The 20,354-nt window shown below is 38.5% G+C and overlaps 1 non-coding gene across 1 annotated transcript; it reads right to left on the bottom strand.

Annotated features, from left to right (window-relative positions):
- Positions 1-13,645: 13,645 nt before the first annotated feature.
- LOC112700354 (small nucleolar RNA R71) lies at positions 13,646-13,749 on the bottom strand. The gene has a single exon (XR_003153262.1). It is a non-coding gene; the product is annotated as a small nucleolar RNA R71 (small nucleolar RNA).
- Between the last annotated feature and the right edge of the window lie 6,605 nt (positions 13,750-20,354).

The raw sequence follows: 20,354 nt of genomic DNA, 5'->3' as shown, positions 1-20,354 counted from the left end.
TCATGGAATTAATTGGGAATGAACAGTCCAGGAGGACTCTGGGGTCATATGCTAACCCCACTACTGCTTCATATGGGAGTAGTATCTGTATACCCTCCATTGGAGTTAGTAGCTTTGAGTTGAATCCTCAGCTCATTATCATGGTGCAGCAAAACTGCCAGTATTCTGGTCTTCCACATGAAGAACCTACAGAGTTTCTGGCACAATTTTTGTAAATTGCTGACACAGTACATGATAAAGAAGTAGATCAGGATCTCTATAGATTATTACTGTTTCCATTTGCTGTAAAAGATCAAGCTAAGAGGTGGTTAAATAACCAGCCTAAGAACAGCATAAAAACATGGAAACAGCTGTCAGAAAAATTCCTGAATCACTATTTCCCTTCAAAACGGATGACACAGCTAAGGCTAAGCATCCAAGGCTTCAAACAAGGAGATAATGAATCCCTTTATGATGCCTGGGAGAGATACAGAGAGATGCTAAGAAAATGCCCCTCTGAAATGTTTTCAGAATGGGTGCAATTAGACATCTTTTACTATGGGCTTACAGAAAAAGCTCAGATTTCTCTAGACCACTCAGCTGGTGGATCTATACATATGAGAAAAACAATTGAAGAAGCTCAAGAGCTTATTGATACAGTTGCCAGAAATCAGCATCTGTACCTAAGCAGTGAATCTTCCATGAAAAAAGAAGCCAAAACAGTAACTGCTGAACTCAGTCCTGTAGATCAGGCTAATGAATTCAATCAGCAATTAGACTTTCTAACTCAGCAGCTAGCCGAATTCAAGGAAATATTACAGGAAACAAGAATGGCCAACAGAAATATGGAAGTGCAATTAAAGCAAACAGAAAAGCAACTGTCAAAACAAATAGCAGAAGAATGCCAAGCAGTTCAATTAAGAAGTGGGAAAACATTAAATACCTCACTTCAAAGCAGCAGGAAGCCAAGAAATGAACAGATGTTTACTCAAAATCCCTCTGACGACAATCAGAGCCCAGAGAGGAATGATGCTGGCGCTGAACGTCCAGACCATGCTCATTCCTGGCGTTCAACGCCAGAAACAAGCATGAATCTGGCATTGAACACCCAAAGGGAACATGGTTCTGGCGTTCAAACGCCAGTAACAAATAAGGAAGTGGCGTCTAACGCCACTCCAGCTTCCACCCCTGGCATTCAAATGCCAGTGGGTGATCAGTCACATACAAGTGCTGATAACAACCCTTCTAAAAAGGCTTCCCAACCCACTTCTGTAGGTAATAAACCTGCAGCAACTAAGGTTGAGGAATACAAAGCCAAAATGCCTTATCCTCAAAAACTCCGCCAAGCGGAACAGGATAAGCAATTTGCCCGCTTTGCAGACTATCTCAGGACTCTTGAAATAAAGATTCCGTTTGCAGAAGCACTTGAGCAAATACCCTCTTATGCTAAGTTCATGAAAGAGATCTTAAGTCATAAGAAGGATTGGAGGGAAACTGAAAAAGTTTACCTCACTGAAGAATGCAGTGCAGTCATTCTGAAAAGCTTACCTGAGAAGCTTAAAGATCCTGGGAGCTTTATGATACCATGCACATTAGAGGGTACTTGTGCCAAGCAAGCTTTATGTGATCTTGGGGCAAGTATCAACCTAATACCTGCATCCACTATCAGAAAGCTTGGTTTAGCTGAAGAAATCAAACCAACCAGGATGTGTCTTCAACTTGCTGATGGCTCCATTAAATACCCATCAGGAGTGATTGAAGACATGATTGTCAAGGTTGGGCCATTCGCCTTTCCTACTGACTTTGTGGTGCTGGAAATGGAGGAGCACAAGAGTGCAACTCTCATTCTAGGAAGACCTTTCCTAGCAACTGGCCGAACCCTCATTGATGTCCAAAAAGGGGAAGTAACCTTGAGAGTCAATGAGGAGGAGTTTAAGTTGAATGTTGTCAAAGCCATGCAGCATCCAGACACCCCAAATGACTGCATGAGTGTTGATATTATTGACTCTCTGGTAAGAGAGGTCAATATGGCTGAGAGTCTCGAATCAGAGCTAGAGGACATCTTTAAAGATGTTCAGCCTGATTTGGAGGAATCAGAGAAGATAATAGAACCTCTGAAAATCCCTCAAGAAGAGGAGAAACCTCCAAAACCCGAACTCAAACCATTACCACCATCCCTGAAATATGCATTTCTGGGAGAAGGTGATACCTTTCCTGTAATTATAAGCTCTACCTTAGAGCCACAGGAAGAGGAAGCACTAATTCAAGTGCTAAGGACACACAAGATAGCTCTTGAGTGGTCCATCAGTGATCTTAAGGGCATTAGCCCAGCCAGATGCATGCACAAGATCTTACTGGAGGATGACGCCAAGCCAGTGGTTTAACCACAAAGGCGGCTGAATCCAGCTATGAAAGAAGTGGTGCAGAAAGAGGTCACTAAATTACTAGAGGCTGGGATTATTTATCCTATTTCTGACAGCCCCTGGGTGAGCCCTGTCCAAGTTGTCCCTAAGAAAGGTGGCATGACAGTGATTCATAATGAAAAAAATGAACTGGTTCCTATAAGAACAGTTACAGGGTGGCGTATGTGCATTGATTATAGAAGGCTCAATACAGCCACCAGAAAGGATCATTTTCCTTTACCATTCATAGACCAGATGCTAGAAAGACTAGCAGGTCATGAATACTACTGCTTCCTGGATGGATATTCAGGTTATAATCAAATTGCAGTAGATCCCCAGGATCAGGAGAAAACGGCATTTACATGCCCATCCGGAGTATTTGCATACAGAAGGATGCCATTTGGCCTGTGCAATGCACCTACAACCTTTCAGAGGTGCATGCTCTCAATTTTCTCTGATATGGTGGAAAAATTCCTGGAAGTCTTCATGGATGACTTTTCAGTATTTGGAGACTCATTCAGCTCCTGCCTTAACCATTTAGCACTTGTTCTGAAAAGATGCCAAGAGACTAACCTAGTTTTAAACTGGGAAAAATGTCATTTTATGGTAACTGAAGGAATTGTCCTTGGGCACAAAATCTCGAACAAGGGAATAGAGGTGGATCAAGCTAAAGTAGAGGTAATTGAAAAATTACCACCACCTGCCAATGTTAAGGCAATCAGAAGCTTTTTGGGGCATGCAGGATTCTATAGGAGGTTTATAAAGGATTTTTCAAAAATCGCCAAACCTCTGAGCAACCTGCTAGCTGCTGACACGCCATTTATCTTTGATAAAGAGTGTCTGCAGGCATTTGAGACTCTGAAAGCTAAATTGGTTACAGCACCAATCATCTCTGCACCAGACTGGACATTACCATTTGAATTGATGTGTGATGCCAGTGACCATGCCATTGGTGCAGTTTTGGGACAAAGGCATGACAAGCTTCTGCACGTCATTTACTATGCCAGCCGTGTTCTAAATGATGCACAGAAGAATTACACAACCACAGAAAAAGAGCTACTTGCAGTGGTTTACGCCATTGACAAATTCAAATCCTATTTAGTAGGATCAAAAGTGATTGTGTACACTGATCATGCTGCTCTTAAATATCTACTCACAAAGCAGGATTCAAAACCCAGACTCATCAGATGGGTGTTGCTTCTGCAAGAGTTTGATATAGAAATAAGAGACAGAAAAGGGACAGAGAATCAAGTAGCAGATCACCTGTCCTGAATAGAACCAGTAGAAGGGGCGTCCCTCCCTCTCACTGAGATCTCTGAAACTTTTCCGGATGAGCAACTCTTTGCCATCCAGGAAGTGCCCTGGTTTGCAGACATTGCAAACTACAAGGCAGTGAGATTCATACCCAAAGAGTACAGTAGGGTGCAATCAAAGAAATTGATCACAGATGCAAAGTACTATCTTTGGGATGAACCATATCTCTTCAAGAGATGTGCAGACGGAGTAATCCGTAGATGTGTGCCTAAGGAAGAAGCGCAAAAGATTTTATGGCACTGCCATGGATCACAGTATGGAGGACACTTTGGAAGTGAGCGAACAGCCACAAGAGTCCTCCAAAGTGGCTTCTACTGGCCTACTCTCTATAAAGATTCCCGAGCGTTTGTGCTTAATTGTGACAGTTGCCAAAGATCTGGCAATCTGCCTCACAGTTATGCCATGCCTCAACAAGGGATCTTGGAGATTGAGTTGTTTGATGTATGGGGCATTGACTTCATGGGACCTTTCCCACCATCATACTCAAACACTTATATTCTGGTGGCAGTGGATTATGTATCCAAATGGGTGGAGGCTATTGCAACACCCACTAATGACACTAAAACAGTGTTAAAATTCCTCCAAAAACACATCTTCAGCAGATTTGGTACCCCTAGAGTATTAATCAGTGATGGGGGCACTCATTTCTGCAATAAACAGCTGTACTCTGCTCTGGTACGTTATGGAGTTAGCCACAGGGTAGCTACTCCATATCACCCACAAACTAATGGGCAAGCTGAAGTCTCAAATAGAGAACTCAAAAGAATCCTGGAACGGACTGTAATTAACCGTAGAAGGGATTGGGCAAGGAGCTTGGATGATGCTCTGTGGGCATACAGAACAGCATTCAAGACCCCTATAGGGACCTCTCCATACCAGCTTGTGTATGGAAAGGCATGTCACTTGCCAGTGGAACTGGAACACAAGGCCTACTAGGCAACCAGATTCCTAAACCTTGATGCCAAGTTAGCTGGAGAAAAACGATTGCTCCAGTTAAATGAGCTAGAGGAATTTAGACTCAATGCTTTCGAGAATGCAAAAATATACAAAGAGAAAGCGAAAAGATGGCATGATAAGAAATTGTCATCCAGAGTCTTTGAGCCGGGGCAGAAAGTTCTGCTATTTAATTCTAGGCTCAAATTATTCCCTGGGAAACTAAAATCCCGGTGGAGAGGTCCATATGTAATTACAAGTGTATCACCATATGGATACGTAGAGCTTCAGGATAATGACTCTAACAAAGAGTTCATTGTTAATGGACAGAGAATTAAACATTATCTTGAAAGTAACTTTGAGCAAGAATGCTCAAAACTGAGACTTGATTAGAGCTCAGTGGTAGTCCAGCTAAAGACAATAAAGAAGCGCTTGCTGGGAGGCAACCCAGCCATTTACAAAGTTTATTTACTAATTAAATAAATTTCCTTTTTTTTATAGGTATGAGTCCAAGTATCTTCAAAGGGTAAAAATAGCAATTGATTGAATTCACAGAGTTACAGGGAAATTTGGAAGCTCACTGGCGTGAAAAAAAGCCAGTAAGAAACATTTTGGGCGTTGAATGCCCAAAAGAAGCACCCACTCGGTGTTCAACGCCAGTAAGGGTAGCCATCTGGGCGTTAAACGCCAGAAAGGAGCATCTTCTGGGCGTTGAACGCCAGAAAGAAGCACCTTCTGGGCGTTTAATGCCAGATTGACAGCGTCTTGGGCATTCAGAAAAACGCCCAGTGACAAAGGACTTCTTGGCGTTCAACGCCAGAAAGAAGCATCAGCTAGGCATTGAACACCCAGGAGAAGCAACAATTGGGTGTTAAACGCCCAAAACATGCACCAGTTGGGCGTTTAACGCCAGAATGGTGGGGAGGAGCCTCTCCTTCTATTCCTCTCCTTTCCTTTCTTTTGCTTGAGGACAAGCAAACCTCTAAATTTGGTGTGATTTGCCATGATCACTGAGCTAAAACTCATTAAGATCATGGCACCTAAGGGAACAGGAAGAGCAAGGATGTGAACTTAAGGGAGCTGAAGCGTCAGAAATTAATTCTTGAAGGCACCCCACAGACTAGAGGAACATCCACTTCCCAAAACACAAGTCGTTGAGTTCTAATATTTGCCTTAACTCTGTGATAACTGTTCTTATTAGAAATTTACCTTAGAAGTTATATATTAGTAGTAGTAATTAGTATCTCTACTTTGATTTTAATTCCAATTAAGTTATAATTTATTTTTCTCATCATCATTAAACATGAATAAAATAGTAGATTTTTAGAATAAAGAGGCAATATTTTTTTCGAGTTCTTAATAAGAAAAATTCTAATTAATTATATGTGGTGGCAATACTTTTTGTCTTCTGAATGAATGCTTGAACAGTGCATATTTTTGATATTGAATTTTATGAATGTTAAAATTGTTGGCTCCTGAAAGAATGATGAACAAGAGAAATATTATTGATGATCTGAAAAATCATGAAAGTGATTCTTGAAGCAAGAAAAAGCAGTGAAAAAGCAAAAGCTTGTGCGAAAAAAAAAAGGAATAAAATAGAAAGAAAAAGAAAAAGCAAGCAGAAAAAGCCAATAGCCCTTAAAACCAAAAGGCAGGGGTAAAAAGGATCCAAGGCTTTGAGCATCAATGGATAGGAGGGCCCAAGGAAATAAATCCAGGCCTAAGCGGCTAAATCAAGTTGTCCCTAACCATGTGCTTGTGGCATGCAGGTCCAAGTGAAAAGCTTGAGACTGAGTGGTTAAAGTCGTGATCCAAAGCAAAAAGAGTGTGCTTAAGAACTCTGGACACCTCTAATTGGGGACTTTAGCAAAGCTGAGTCACAATCTGAAAAGGTTCACCCAGTTATGTGTCTGTGGCATTTATGTATCCGGTGGTAATACTGGAAAACAAAATGCTTAGGGCCACGGCCAAGACTCAATAAGTAGCTATGTTCAAGAATCAACATACTAAACTAGGAGAGTCAATAACACTATCTGAATTCTGAGTTCCTATGGATGCCAACCATTCTGAATTTCAAAGGATAAAGTGAGATGCCAAAACTGTTCAGAAGCAAAAAGCTACAAGCCCCGCTCATCTAATAAGAATCTGAGCTTCACTTAAAACTCTGAGATATTATTGCTTCTTAATTTCTTTTCATCCTATTTTATTTATCTAGTTGCTTGAGGACAAGCAACAGTTTAAGTTTGGTGTTGTGATGAGCGGATATTTTATACGCTTTTTGGGGGTAATTTCATGTAGATTTTAGCATGTTTTAGTTAGTTTTTAGTAGAATAATATTAGTTTTTAGTCAAAAATCATATTTCTAGACTCTACTATGAGCTTGTGTGTTTTTCTGTAATTTCAGGTATTTTCTGGCTGAAATTGAGGGAGCTGAGCAAAAATCTGAGTTAGGCTGAAAAAGGACTGCTGATGCTGTTGGATCCTGACCTCCCTGCACTCGAAATGGATTTTCTGGAGCTACAGGAGTCCAATTGGCGCGCTCTCAACGGCGTTGGAAAGTAGACATCCAGGGCTTTCCAGCAATATATAATAGTCCATACTTTGCGCGAAGATAGACGACGTAACCTGGCGTTGAACGCCAAGTACATGCTGCTGTCTGGAGTTAAACGCCAGAAACACGTCATGATCCGGAGTTGAACGCCCAAAACACGTCATAACTTGGAGTTTAACTCCAAGTTAGGCCTCTACTAGTGGATAGCTTTAGTCTCAGCCCCAGCACACACTAAGTGGGCCCCAGAAGTGGATTTCTGCACCAATTATCTTAGTTTACTCATATTCTGTAAACCTAGGTTACTAGTTTACTATTTAAACAACTTTTAGAGACTTATCTTGTACCTCATGACATTTTCAAATCTGAATTACATACTTTTTGACGGCATGAGTCTCTAAACTCCATTGTTGGGGGTGAGGAGCTCTGCAGCGTCTCGATGATTTAATACAATTCCTTTGTTTTCCATTCAAACACGCTTGTTCTTATCTAAGATGTTCATTCGCGCTTAATTATGAAGAAGGTGATGATCCGTGACACTCATCACCTTCCTCAATCCATGAACGTGTGCCTGACAACCACCTCCGTTCTACATCAGATTGAATGAGTATCTCTTAGATTCCCTAATCAGAATCTTCGTGGTATAAGCCGGATTGATGGTGGCATTCATGAGAATCCGAAAAGTCTAAACCTTGTCTGTGGTATTCCGAGTAGGATTCTGGGATTGAATGGCTGTGACGAGCTTCAAACTCCTGAAGGCTGGGCGTTAGTGACAGACGCAAAAGAATCAATGGATTCTATTCCAACCTGATTGAGAACCGACAGATGATTAGCCGTGCTGTGACAGAGCATAGGAACGTTTTCACTGAGAGGATGAGAAGTAGCCATTGACAACGGTGACACCCTACATAGAGCTTGCCATGGAAGGAACCTTGCGTGTGGGAAAGGATTTCAAGGAAGAGTTGAAGTTCAGAGGACAAAGCATCTCCAAAACTCCAACATATTTCTCATTACTGCACAACCAGTAACGCTTTTATTCTCCATTATTAAAGTAATAATCATTTATTTTATGCCCTTTTCTTCATTAAAATACGAGGCTAAAGAATCCTATTGATATCCTGACTAAGACAAATAAAATAAACATAGATTGCTTCAAACCAATAATCTCCGTGGGATCGACCCTTACTCACGTAAGGTATTACTTGGACGACCCAGTACACTTGCTGGTTAGTTGTGCGAATCACAAATTCGTGCACCAGTTTGCGCCGAAGGCCGCACATGATTTTTAAACAAAAAATGTGCCCAGTGATTTCTGGAAGCTGTGGGGCCCAGTTACAACCAATTTTGGCGCCAAAGTACTTTAAACGACCAAGGATTGAAGGGGAGGCATTATCATTCTATGACATTCCATCACTTTTGCATTCTAGCTTAGTTTTAGTTCATAGACACACATTAGGATTAGTTTAGAGGTAGTTTCTAGAGAGAGAAGCTCTCACTTCTCTCTAGAATTAGGATTAGGATTAGGTTAATCTCTCTTCTTAAATCTAGGTTTAATTCATGCTTTGGTTCATTATTCCTTTATCAATTCTTACTCCTCTATTCTTCCTCTCTCTAGTTTTGTATTTTAATTCTTGTAATTCTTCACTTTGTTGTGGATGTATTGTTGTTCTTTTGTTTTCTTTCAATAATGCAATCTGAGGTAATTCATGAGAATTGTGATTTCCTTTATTGTTGTTGTTAATTCTTTTTGTTCAATTGTTGTTAGAATTATTTCTTGTTGTGATTTACTATACTTTTCTTTTGCACCTTCCAAGTGTTTGATGAAATGCTTTGGAGGATGTTAGAATAGAATTTTATGTTCTTGGCTTGGGAAGATAACTTAGGAACTGTTGAGTTACTAATATCCAAGTGATTGATAGTTGATAGCCATTGACTCTAGCCTTCATTAATTCAATTAGTGGAAACTAGGATTTATGGAGGATTAGGATTAATGCAACTCACTTGACTTTCTTTTGCTATTAGTTAGAGGATGACTTAGTGAGATTGATCCTTGCAACTATCATAATTGTGGTTAGTGATAATGATATAGGTTTTTGACCATCTAACCTTGCCAAGACCGTTATGTTAATAAAATTTCATTACCATTTACCATTCATGTTTCTCGTCTAAAACCCTAAAATAAACAAGTCCATGACCAATAACAAGAACACTATCCTGCAGATCCTTTGAGAGACGACCCGAGATTTAAATACTTCGGTTTATAGATTTTAGGGGTTTGTACTTGTGACAACCAAATGTTTGTATGAAAGGATTATTGTTGGTTTAGAGACTATACTTTACAATGAGATTTCATTAGTGAATTCTAAACCGTCAAAAATCTAATCATCAAAATGGCGCCGTTGCCGGGGATACGCAATGGTGTTATGTTATTGGTTATTGTACATATGTGAATATTGTAAAGAGGTTGCTTTTGTTTGATTACTAGCTTAGTTAGTTTTACTTTGTTTTCCATAATGAATTCTCACTTTGGCTATGATTTTGGCTCTAATTTTGTTGTAGGAAATGTGAACTTCAATGGTGACATGTACCAAGGATGGAACACTCCAAGATGGGAGGAGCCTCAAGGAATTGATCACTCCTATTGGCAACAACCTCCGAACAACACTTATAGGTACAATTCCCATCCTAATACATGCCAATTCAATGGCTATAGTGACTCCTTTTGTGATAATCAACCATATGCCTATGAATCTTTTCCTCAACATGATGCTCAATGATGAGCGGATAATTTATATGCTTTTTGGCATTATTTTTAGGAAGTTTTTAGTATGATCTAGTTACTTTAGGGATGTTTTCATTAGTTTTTATGCTAAATTCATATTTCTGGACTTTACTATGAGTTTGTGTATTTTTCTGTGATTTTAGGTATTTTCTGGCTGAAATTGAGGGAGCTGAGCAAAACTCTGATAGGAGGCTGACAAAGGATGGCTGATGCTATTGGAATCTGACCTCCCTGCACTCAAAATAGATTTTATAGAGCTACAGAACTCCGAATGGCACGCTCTCAACGGCGTTGGAAAGTAGACATCCAGAGCTTTCCAGCAATATATAATAGTCTATACTTTATTTGTAATTAGACGACGTAAACTGGCGCTCAACGCCAGTTCCATGCTGCATTATGGACCAAGAGAAGCCTCAGCTCGTGGATAGATCAAGCTCAGCCCAAACACACACCAAGTGGGCCCCGGAAGTGGATTTATGCATCAATTACTTACTTCTGTAAACCCAAGTATCTAGTTTATTATAAATAGAACATTTTACTATTTTATTTTCATCCTGGATCCTGGATTATATTTTTGATCCTGTGATCACGTTTTGGGGGCTGGCCATTCGACCATGCCTGGACCTTCATCACTTATGTATTTTCAATGGTGGAGTTTCTACACACCATAGATTAAGGGTGTGGAGCTCTGCTGTACCTCGAGTTTCAATGCAATTACTACTATTTTCTATTCAATTCGACTTATTCTTGTTCTAAGATATTCGTTGCACTTCAACTTGATGAATGTGATGATCCATGACACTCATCATCATTCTCACCTATGAATACGTGACTGACAACCACTTCCGTTCTACCTTAGACCGGGTGCATATCTCTTGGATTCCTTAATCCGAATCTTCGTGGGATAAGCTAGAATTGATGGTGGCATTCATGGGAATCCGGAAAGTCTAACCTTGTCTGTGGTATTCCGAGTAGGATTCCGGGATTGAATGACTGTGACGAGCTTCAAACTCGCGATTGCTGGGCATGATGACAAACGCAAAAGAATCAAGGGATTCTATTCTAACATGATCGAGAACCGACAGATAATTAGCCGTGCTGTGACAGAGCATTTGGACCATTTTCACTGAGAGGATGGGATGTAGCCATTGACAACGGTGATGCCCTACATACAGCTTGCCATAGAAAGGAGTGATTAAAATTGGATAAAAGCAGTAGGAAAGCGGAGATTCAGAAGGCACAAGCATCTCCATGCACCTATCTGAAATCCCCATTATTGAATTATATGAGTAACTATTTACTATTTTATTCCTTCGCATATACTATAATTTCTTAATACAGTTGAATCCGCCTGACTGGGATTTACAAGATGACCATAGCTTTCTTCATACCAACAATCTCTGTGGGATCGACCCTTACTCACGTAAGGTATTACTTGGACGACCCAGTACACTTGCTGGTTAGTTGTGCGGAGTTGTGACAAAGTGTGATTCATGTTTAAGAGCACCAAGTCTTTGGAGCCATTGTTGATGATCACAATTTCGTCCACCAAGTTTTTGGCGCCGTTGCTGGGGATTGTTCGAGTATGGACAACTAACGGTTCATCTTGTTGCTCAGATTAGGTAATTTTCTTTTCAAAAAAGTTTTCAAAAATTTTTCAAATTTTTTCTTTGTTTTCGTTTTTCCCAAAAATTATTTTCGGAAAAAATAATAAAAATACAAAAAAATTCATAAAATCATAAAAATCAAAATATTTTGTGTTTTTTGTTTGAATTTTGAGTCAATTTTTAAGTTTGGTGTCAATTGCATGCTTTAAAAATCTCTTGCATTTTTTTGAAAATTCATGCATTCATAGTGTTCTTCATGATCTTCAAGTTGTTCTTGGTAAGTCTTCTTGTTTGATCTTGATGTTTTCTTGTTTTGTATCTTTGGTTGTTTTTCATATGCATTTTTTGTTTGTTAGAGTCCAAGCATAAAGAATTCTAAGTTTGGTGTCCTACATGTTTTCTGTGCATAAAAATTTTTCAAAAATATGTTCTTGATGTTCATCATGATCTTCAAAGTGTTTTTGGTGTTCATCCTGACATTCATAGTGTTCTTGCATGCATTCCTTGTTTTGATCCAAAAAGAAAAGAGAAAAACACAATTATGACGTTTTAATTTTAATTTTTTTCTCTCTCATCATTAAAAATTCAAAAATAAAAAAAATATATTTTCCTTATTTCTCTCCTAATTTTCGAAAATTTGAGTTGACTTGATCAAAAATTTTTAAAATTAGTTGTTTCTCATAAGTCAAGTCAAATTTTCAATTTTAAAAATCCTATCTTTTCAAAAAAAAATTTTTCAAATATCTTATTAATTTTGAAAATTTTAAAATTATTTTCAAAATCTTTTTCTTAATTTTATTTCAAATTTTCGAAATTACACTAACAATTAATGTGATTGATTCAAAAATTTGAAGTTTGTTACTTTCTTGTTAAGAAAGGTTCAATCTTTAAATTCTAAAATCATATCTTTTATTTTCTTGTTAGTCAAGTAATTAATTTTAATTTTAAAAATTTAATCTTTTTCAAAATATATTTTTCTTAAAAATCATATCTTTTTTTTATATCTTTTTATCATATCTTTTATATCATATCTTTTTCAAAATTTTATCTTTTTCAAAAATTTGATTTTAAAATATCTTATCTAACCTCTTATCTTCTTATCTTCTCAAATTTGATTTTAATATCTTTTTCAACTAACTAACTAACTTTTTGTTTGTTTCTTATCTTTTTCAAAACCACCTAACTACTTCTCCCTCTCTAATTTTCGAAAATATCTCATCCCTTTCTCAAAATTCTTTTTAAATTAATTGATTGTTTTAAATTTTAATTTTAATTCTATCTCATCTTTAATTTTCAAAAATCACTAACTCCTTTTCAAAATTAATTTTTGAATTCTCTCTCATCTTCTTCTATTTATTTATTTATTTACTAACACTTTTCTTGACCTCTCTTAATCTCCAATCACTTCCTCTATCCTTACCCTTGTGTTTGGATTATTCCTTCTTCTTAATCCTTATCACCTTTCTTCTTCTACTAATAATAAGGATCCTTTTTACTGTGACATAGAGGATTCCTCTTCCTTTTCTTTTTCTCTTCTCTTTCATATGAGCAGGAACAAGGAAAAAGACACTCTTGTTGAAGCTGATCCTGAACCTAAAAGGACTCTGAAGAGGAAACTAAGAGAAGCTAAATTACAACAATCCAGAGGCAACCTTTCTGAAATTTTCGAACAAGAGAAGGAGATGGCAGCCGAACCCAACAACAATAATGCAAGGAGGATGCTTGGTGATTTTACTAAACCCACGTCCAAGTTTGATGGAAGAAGCATCTCAATTCCTGCCATTAGAGCAAACAATTTTGAGCTGAAACCTCAATTAGTTGCTCTAATGCAACAGAACTGCAAGTTTCATGGACTTCCATCTGAAGATCCTTACTAGTTTTTAACTGAGTTCTTGCAGATTTGTGAGACAGTTAGACGAATGGAGTAGATCCTGAAGTCTACAGGCTCATGCTTTTCCCTTTTGCTGTAAGAGACAGAGCTATAGCATGGTTGGACTCTCAACCTAAAGATAGCCTGGACTCCTGGGATAAGCTAGTCACGGCCTTCTTGGCTAAGTTCTTTCCTCCTCAAAAGTTGAGCAAGCTTAGAGTGGATGTTCAGACCTTCAAGCAAAAAGATGGTGAATCCCTCTATGAAGCTTGGGAAAGATACAAGCAGATGACCAAAAGATGTCCTTCTGACATGTTTTCAGAATGGACCATGATAGATATATTCTATTATGGTCTATATAAGTTCTCTAAGATGTCATTGGACCATTCTGCAGGTGGATCTATTCACCTAAAGAAAACGCCTGCAGAAGCTCAAGAACTTATTGACATGGTTGCAAATAACCAGTTTATGTACACTTTTGAGAGGAATTCCATGAATAATGGGATGCCTCAGAGGAAGGGAATTCTTGAGATTGATGCTCTGAATGCCATATTGGCTCAGAACAAAATGTTGACTCAGCAAGTCAACATGATTTCCCAAAGTCTGAATGGATGGCAAAATGCATCCAACAGTACTAAAGAGGCATCTTATGAAGAAGAATCTTATGATCCTGAAAATCCTGCAATGGCAGAGGTAAATTACATGGCTGAACCTTATGGAAACACCTATAATTCATCATGGAGAAATCATCTGAATTTCTTATGGAAGGATCAACAAAAGCCTCAACAAGGCTTTAATAATGGTGGAAGAAATAGGCTCAGCAATATTAAGCCTTATTCATTATCTTCTCAACAACAGACAGAGAATTATGAACAGAATACCTCTAACTTAGCAAACTTAGTCTCTGTTCTATCTAAGGCCACTTTAAGTTTCATGAATGAAACAAGGTCCTCCATCAAAAATCTGGAGGCACAAGTGGGCCAGCTGAGTAAGAAAATCATTGAAACCCCTCCTAGTACTCTCCCAAGCAATACTGAAGAAAATCCAAAAAGAAAGTGTAAGGCCATTGATATAATCAATATAGCCGAATGCAAGGAGGAGGGAGAGGACGCAAATCCCAATGAAGAAGATCTCATGGGACGTCTCTCAAGCAGGAAGGAGTTCCCTATTGAGGATCCAAAGGAATCTAAGGCTCATATAGAGACCATTGAGATTCCATTAAATCTCCTTCTGCCATTCATGATCTCTGAAGATTATTCTTCCTCTGAAGAGGATGAAGATGTAACTGGAGAGCAAGTTGCTCAATATCTAGGAGCCATCATGAAGCTGAATGCCAAGTTATTTGGTAATGAGACTTGGGAAGGTGAACCTCCCTTGCTCATTAGTGAACTTGATACATGGGTTCAGCAAACTTTACCTCAAAAGAAACAAGATCCTGGGAAATTCTTAATACCCTGTACCATAGGCACCATGACCTTTGAAAAAGCTCTGTGTGACCTAGGGTCAGGCATAAATCTTATGCCACTCTCTGTAATAGAGAAGCTGGGGATCATTGAGGTACAGCCTGCCTTATTCTCATTACAATTGGTAGAAAAGTCAATAAGACAAGCTTATGGATTAGTAGAGGACGTGTTGGTAAAGGTTAAAGACCTTTACATTCCTGCTGATTTCATAATCTTAGACACTAGGAAGGAGGAGGATGAATGCATCATCCTTGGAAGACCTTTCCTAGCCACAGCAGAAGTTGTGATAGATGTTAACAGAGAAGAATTAGTCCTTCAATTGAATGGGGATTACCTTGTGTTTAAGGCACACGGCTATCCTTCTGTAACAAGGGAGAGTAAGCATGCAGAGCTTCTCTCAGTACAGAGTCAAACAGAGCCCCCACAGTCAAACTCTAAGTTTGGTGTTGGGAGGCCACAACCAAACTCTAAGTTTGGTGTTGATTCCCCACAACCAAACTCTAAGTTTGGTGTTAGGAGTATACAACATTGACCTGATCACCTGTGTGGCTCCATGAGAGCCCACTGTCAAGCTATTGACGTTAAAAAAACGCTTATTGGGAGGCAACCCAATTTTTATTTATCCAATTTTATTTTATTTTTCATTGTTGTTTTATGTTTTATTAGGTTCATGATCATGTAGAGTCACGAAAAAAATATTAAAATTAAAAACAGAATCAAAAATAGCAGAAGAAAAATCACACCCTGGAGGAAAGACTTACTGGCATTTAAACGCCAGTAAAGAGCATCTGGATGGTGTTCAACACCAGAACAGAGCATGAATCTGGCATTGAACGCCAAAAACAAGCAACATCCTGGCGTTCAAACGCCAGGAATGCACCCTGAGGAGAGCTGGAACTGAACGCCAGAAACAAGCATGGAACTGGCGTTCAACGCCAGAAACATGCTGCATAGGGGCGTTGAACGCCCAGAACATGCATCACCTCGGCGTTTAAACGCCAAAATTGCATGCAAAGGCATTGTTCATGCCTAATTGGTGCAGGGATGTAAATCCTTAACACCTCAGGATCTGTAGACCCCACAGGATCATCTCAGGATCTGTGGACCCCACAGGATCCCCACCTACCTCAACTCAACTTCTCTCTTCTCCACCAATCACCTCAATCTCTCTTCCCCATTACCTCTTCACCACTCACATCCATCATCTCTTTCCCATCCAAACCCACCCTACACAGCCGAATACACACCTCTCCTCCTCTCCTCTATATCTTCTTCTATTCTTTCTTCTTTTGCTCGAGGGCGAGCAACATTCTAAGTTTGGTGTGGTAAAAGCATAGCTTTTTGCTTTTTCATAACCATTGATGGCACCTAAGGCCAGAAAAACCTCAAAAAAAAAGACGAAGAAAAAGGGAAAACAAAAGCTTCCACCTCTGAATCATGGAAGATGGAGAGATTCATCTTAAGGGTCCATAGCTCAGTAGTAGAGCATTTGATTGCAAATCAAGAGATCCCTGAGATGCCTCAAGGGATGCACTTTCCTCCCAACAACTATTGGGAACAACTCAACACTTCTCTAGAAGACTTGAGTTACAATATGGATCAATTAAGGGTGGAACATCAAGAGCACTCCATCATTCTCCATGAAATTAGAGAAGATCAAAGAGCAATGAGGGAGGAGCAACAAAGACAAGAAAGAGACATAGAAGAGCTCAAGGACATCATTGGTTCTTCAAGAAGGCGCCACCCTTACCAAGGTGGACTCATTCCTTGTTCTTGTTTTCTCTGCTTTTCGGTTTTTATGTTATATGTTTATCTATGTTTTGTGTCTCTACTTCATGATCATTAGTAGTTAGTAACTATGTCTTAAGGCTATAAATAATTCCATGAATAAATACATGAATTTCGAAATTATCCTTCAATTTAATTTAATTATATTGATGTGGTGACAATACTTTTTGTTCTCTGAATGAATGCTTGAATAGTGCATATTTTTTATCTTGTTGTTTATGAATGTTAAAGTTGTTGGCTCTTGAAAGAATGATGAACAAAGAGAAATGTTATTGATGATCTGAAAAATCATGAAATTGATTCTTGAAGCAAGAAAAAGCAGTGAAAAACAAAAGCTTGCAAAAAAAAATATTGGTGAAAAAAAAAGAAAGAAAAAGAAAAAGCAAGTAGAAAAAGCCGATAGCCCTTAAAACCAAAAGGCAAGGGTAAAAACGATCCAAGGCTTTGAGCATCAATGGATAGGAGGGCCCAAGGAAATAAAATCCAGGCCTAAGCGGCTAAATCAAGCTGTCCCTAACCATGTGCTTGTGGCATGCAGGTCCAAGTGAAAAGCTTGAGACTGAGTGGTTAAAGTCGTGATCCAAAGCAAAAAGAGTGTGCTTAAGAGCTCTGGACACCTCTAACTTGGGACTCTAGCAAAGCTGAGTCACAATCTGAAAAGGTTCACCCATTCATGTGTCTGTGGCATTTATGTATCCGGTGGTAATTCTAGAAAACAAAGTGCTTAGGGCCACGGCCAAGACTCATAAAAGTAGATGTGTTCAAGAATCAACATACTTAACTAGGAAAATCAATAACACTATCCGAAATTCTAAGTTCCTAGAGAAGCCAATCATTCTGAACTTCAAAGGAAAAAGTGAGATGCCAAAACTGTTCAGAAGCAAAAAGCTACAAGTCCCGCTCATCTAATTAGAATTAATATTCATTGATATTTTGAGATTTATAGTATATTCTCTTCTTTTTATCCTAATTGATTTTCAGTTGCTTGGGGACAAGCAACAATTTAAGTTTGGTGTTGTGATGAGCGGATAATTTATACACTTTTTGGAATTGTTTTTAGGAAGTTTTTAGTATAATCTAGTTACTTTTAGGGATGTTTTCATTAGTTTTTATGATAAATTCACATTCTGGACTTTACTATGAGTTTTTGTGTTTTTCTATGATTTCAGGTATTTTCTGGCTGAAATTGAGGGACCCGAGCAAAACTCTGATAGGAGGCTGACAAAGGACTGCTGATGCTGTTGGAATCTGACCTCCCTGCACCCAAAATGGATTTTCTAGAGCTTTAGAACTCTAAATGGCGCGCTCTTAACGGCGTTGGAAAGTAGACATCCAGAGCTTTCCAGCAATATATAATTGTCCATACTTTATTCGTAATTAGATGACGTAAAATGGTGCTCAACGCCAATTCCATGCTGCATTCTGGAGTCAAACGCCAGAAACACGTCACGAACCAGAGTTGAACGCCCAAAACACGTTACAACTTGGCGTTCAACTCCAAGAGAAGCCTCAGCTCGTGGATAGATCAAACTCAGCCCAAGCACACACTAAGTAGGCCCCGGAAGTGGATTTATGCATCAATTACTTACTTTTGTAAACCCAAGTAGCTAGTTTATTATAAATAGAACATTTTACTATTGTATTTTCATCCTGGATCCTGGATTGTATTTTTGATCATGTGATCACGTTTTGGGGCTGGCCATTCGGCCATGCCTGGACCTTCATCACTTATGTATTTTCAATGGTGGGGTTTCTACACACCATAGATTAAGGGTGTGGGGCTCTGCTGTACCTCAAGTTTCAATGCAATTACTACTATTTTCTATTCAATTTGACTTATTGATGTCCATTCTTGTTTGATACATTAGAGTAGTTAGTTGATTTGGTCTCCCTTGACTCTATGTGACCCCTAGTGTTGACATAAGACTTAGGGATTAAAATTAACTATGCCTATTTGACTTATCTTCGATGTAAAGTTGACTAAGTAGGATTAACTCTTCATAATCATCATGTGTTTGTGTTCAATGCCTAGGATAGGTAATCTTAGCTCTCAATTACTTGCCAAGAGGTTTCTTGCATTTTAATTTTCCTTGCTTTGACTTTTATTGCTTTGACTTTTAGTTTCTTACATGTTTAGTTTTCACACTCTTGGTTAAGAAATTGGGTGTTTGGGTGAAATTGAGTTGTGGATGTCCATTCCGTATTGTGTGGGAATGGCTAATTGGTTTGGTTTTCATTGACGCTAGTCTTTCACTAAGTAATTAGTGAGTTGACTAGGACTTATGGATTAAGATCAATTATGCCCTTTTGACTAATTCTCAAAGAGGATTGACTAATTTAGATTGATTCCACAATTGCCATGTTTGTGGTCCATAACTAGGATAGGAATCCTAAATTCTCCAATTCTTGTCAAGAGTTGTCATTTACATTCCTTGCATATTTATTTGCTCTCTTGCTATTTACATTTGTTGCTTGCTTGCATTCCCAATTCCCCATACTCTCTCTCATAGCCAATAATTATACATTTCATTGCAACTCCAAGGGAAGACGACCCGGGAGCTAAATACTCTCGGTTATTTTGTATTGTGACATTAGTATTTGATTGATGATCAATGGTTGGGTTTGGTGTGAAAATCCTATTTTTAGTGTGAAAATCCAAACCTATGCTTTTGGTCACTTATCAATCTTCAATCCTCATAAGTTACATCATTCAACACCAATATCAATACTCAACATCATTCATTAACAATAACATCATCAATCATTAACACATCAACAATTACCCATTATCAACATCATAATTCATCCAATCATCACAATCATCATAATCATCAAAATTCATACTCCACCATATACAACTCCTTAAACCTTCATCAAAATCATCATCAACCATAACTACATGCAATTAATCATACAACCACATCATTCGATCCTATCTTAAAAGCCACTAGTCTAAGTGTCACGAAACAATACATATTACAAAAAGAAAACCGAAACCATACCTTGGCCGATTCTCAATATTCACAAAGTCACCAAATTGAGTCCTCAAACAAGCTCAACAATGCCTAGCCACCAAAGATCAACTCCAAGTGCACCAATTCCTCAATGCAACTCCAACCAACAAGAATTCCAAGCTAAACCATATAAATTACCACAATCGAAACTTAGGGTTCGCAAATGTGATAAATCACAAGAGTATAGAGTTTTTTTACCTTACCCATTGTGAATTAGGACAAAACTCAACAATAACCCGCTACTAGATCACACCTAAACAACCAAAATTACAAAATTTTTCCAAAATCAAAACCCAAAATCACAGAATTACATAGGGCAGAAAAATGGAGCATGAGCTTTGAGTTCTTACCAACTTTGTTTGGCTAGAAATGAAGAGCTCGATGAGATTTTCGCGTGGCCGCAAATGACTCGTCAATCAGAACTCCTGATCAAAAGTTATGGAGCTTTAAAAGAGGAGATGAATAGTGATAATGGCTTCCTTCTCCTCACTTCTCATCTCAGTGCCTCTTTCTTCATTTTGGTGTAAAATGAGCTGAAAATGACTCATTAAAGGGTTTATGTACGTTGGATTTGGGCCCAACTTGGGCCTGGTTCAACCTGTTAGAATTTTTGGTCCGTTTGGCCTAACTTTGGATCAAACTTTTAGAATTAGT

The sequence above is a fragment of the Arachis hypogaea genome, chromosome 6 (assembly GCF_003086295.3).
Source record: "Arachis hypogaea cultivar Tifrunner chromosome 6, arahy.Tifrunner.gnm2.J5K5, whole genome shotgun sequence".
Classification (NCBI taxonomy): domain Eukaryota; kingdom Viridiplantae; phylum Streptophyta; class Magnoliopsida; order Fabales; family Fabaceae; genus Arachis; species Arachis hypogaea.
This window is presented reverse-complemented; position numbering and strand designations above follow the sequence as displayed.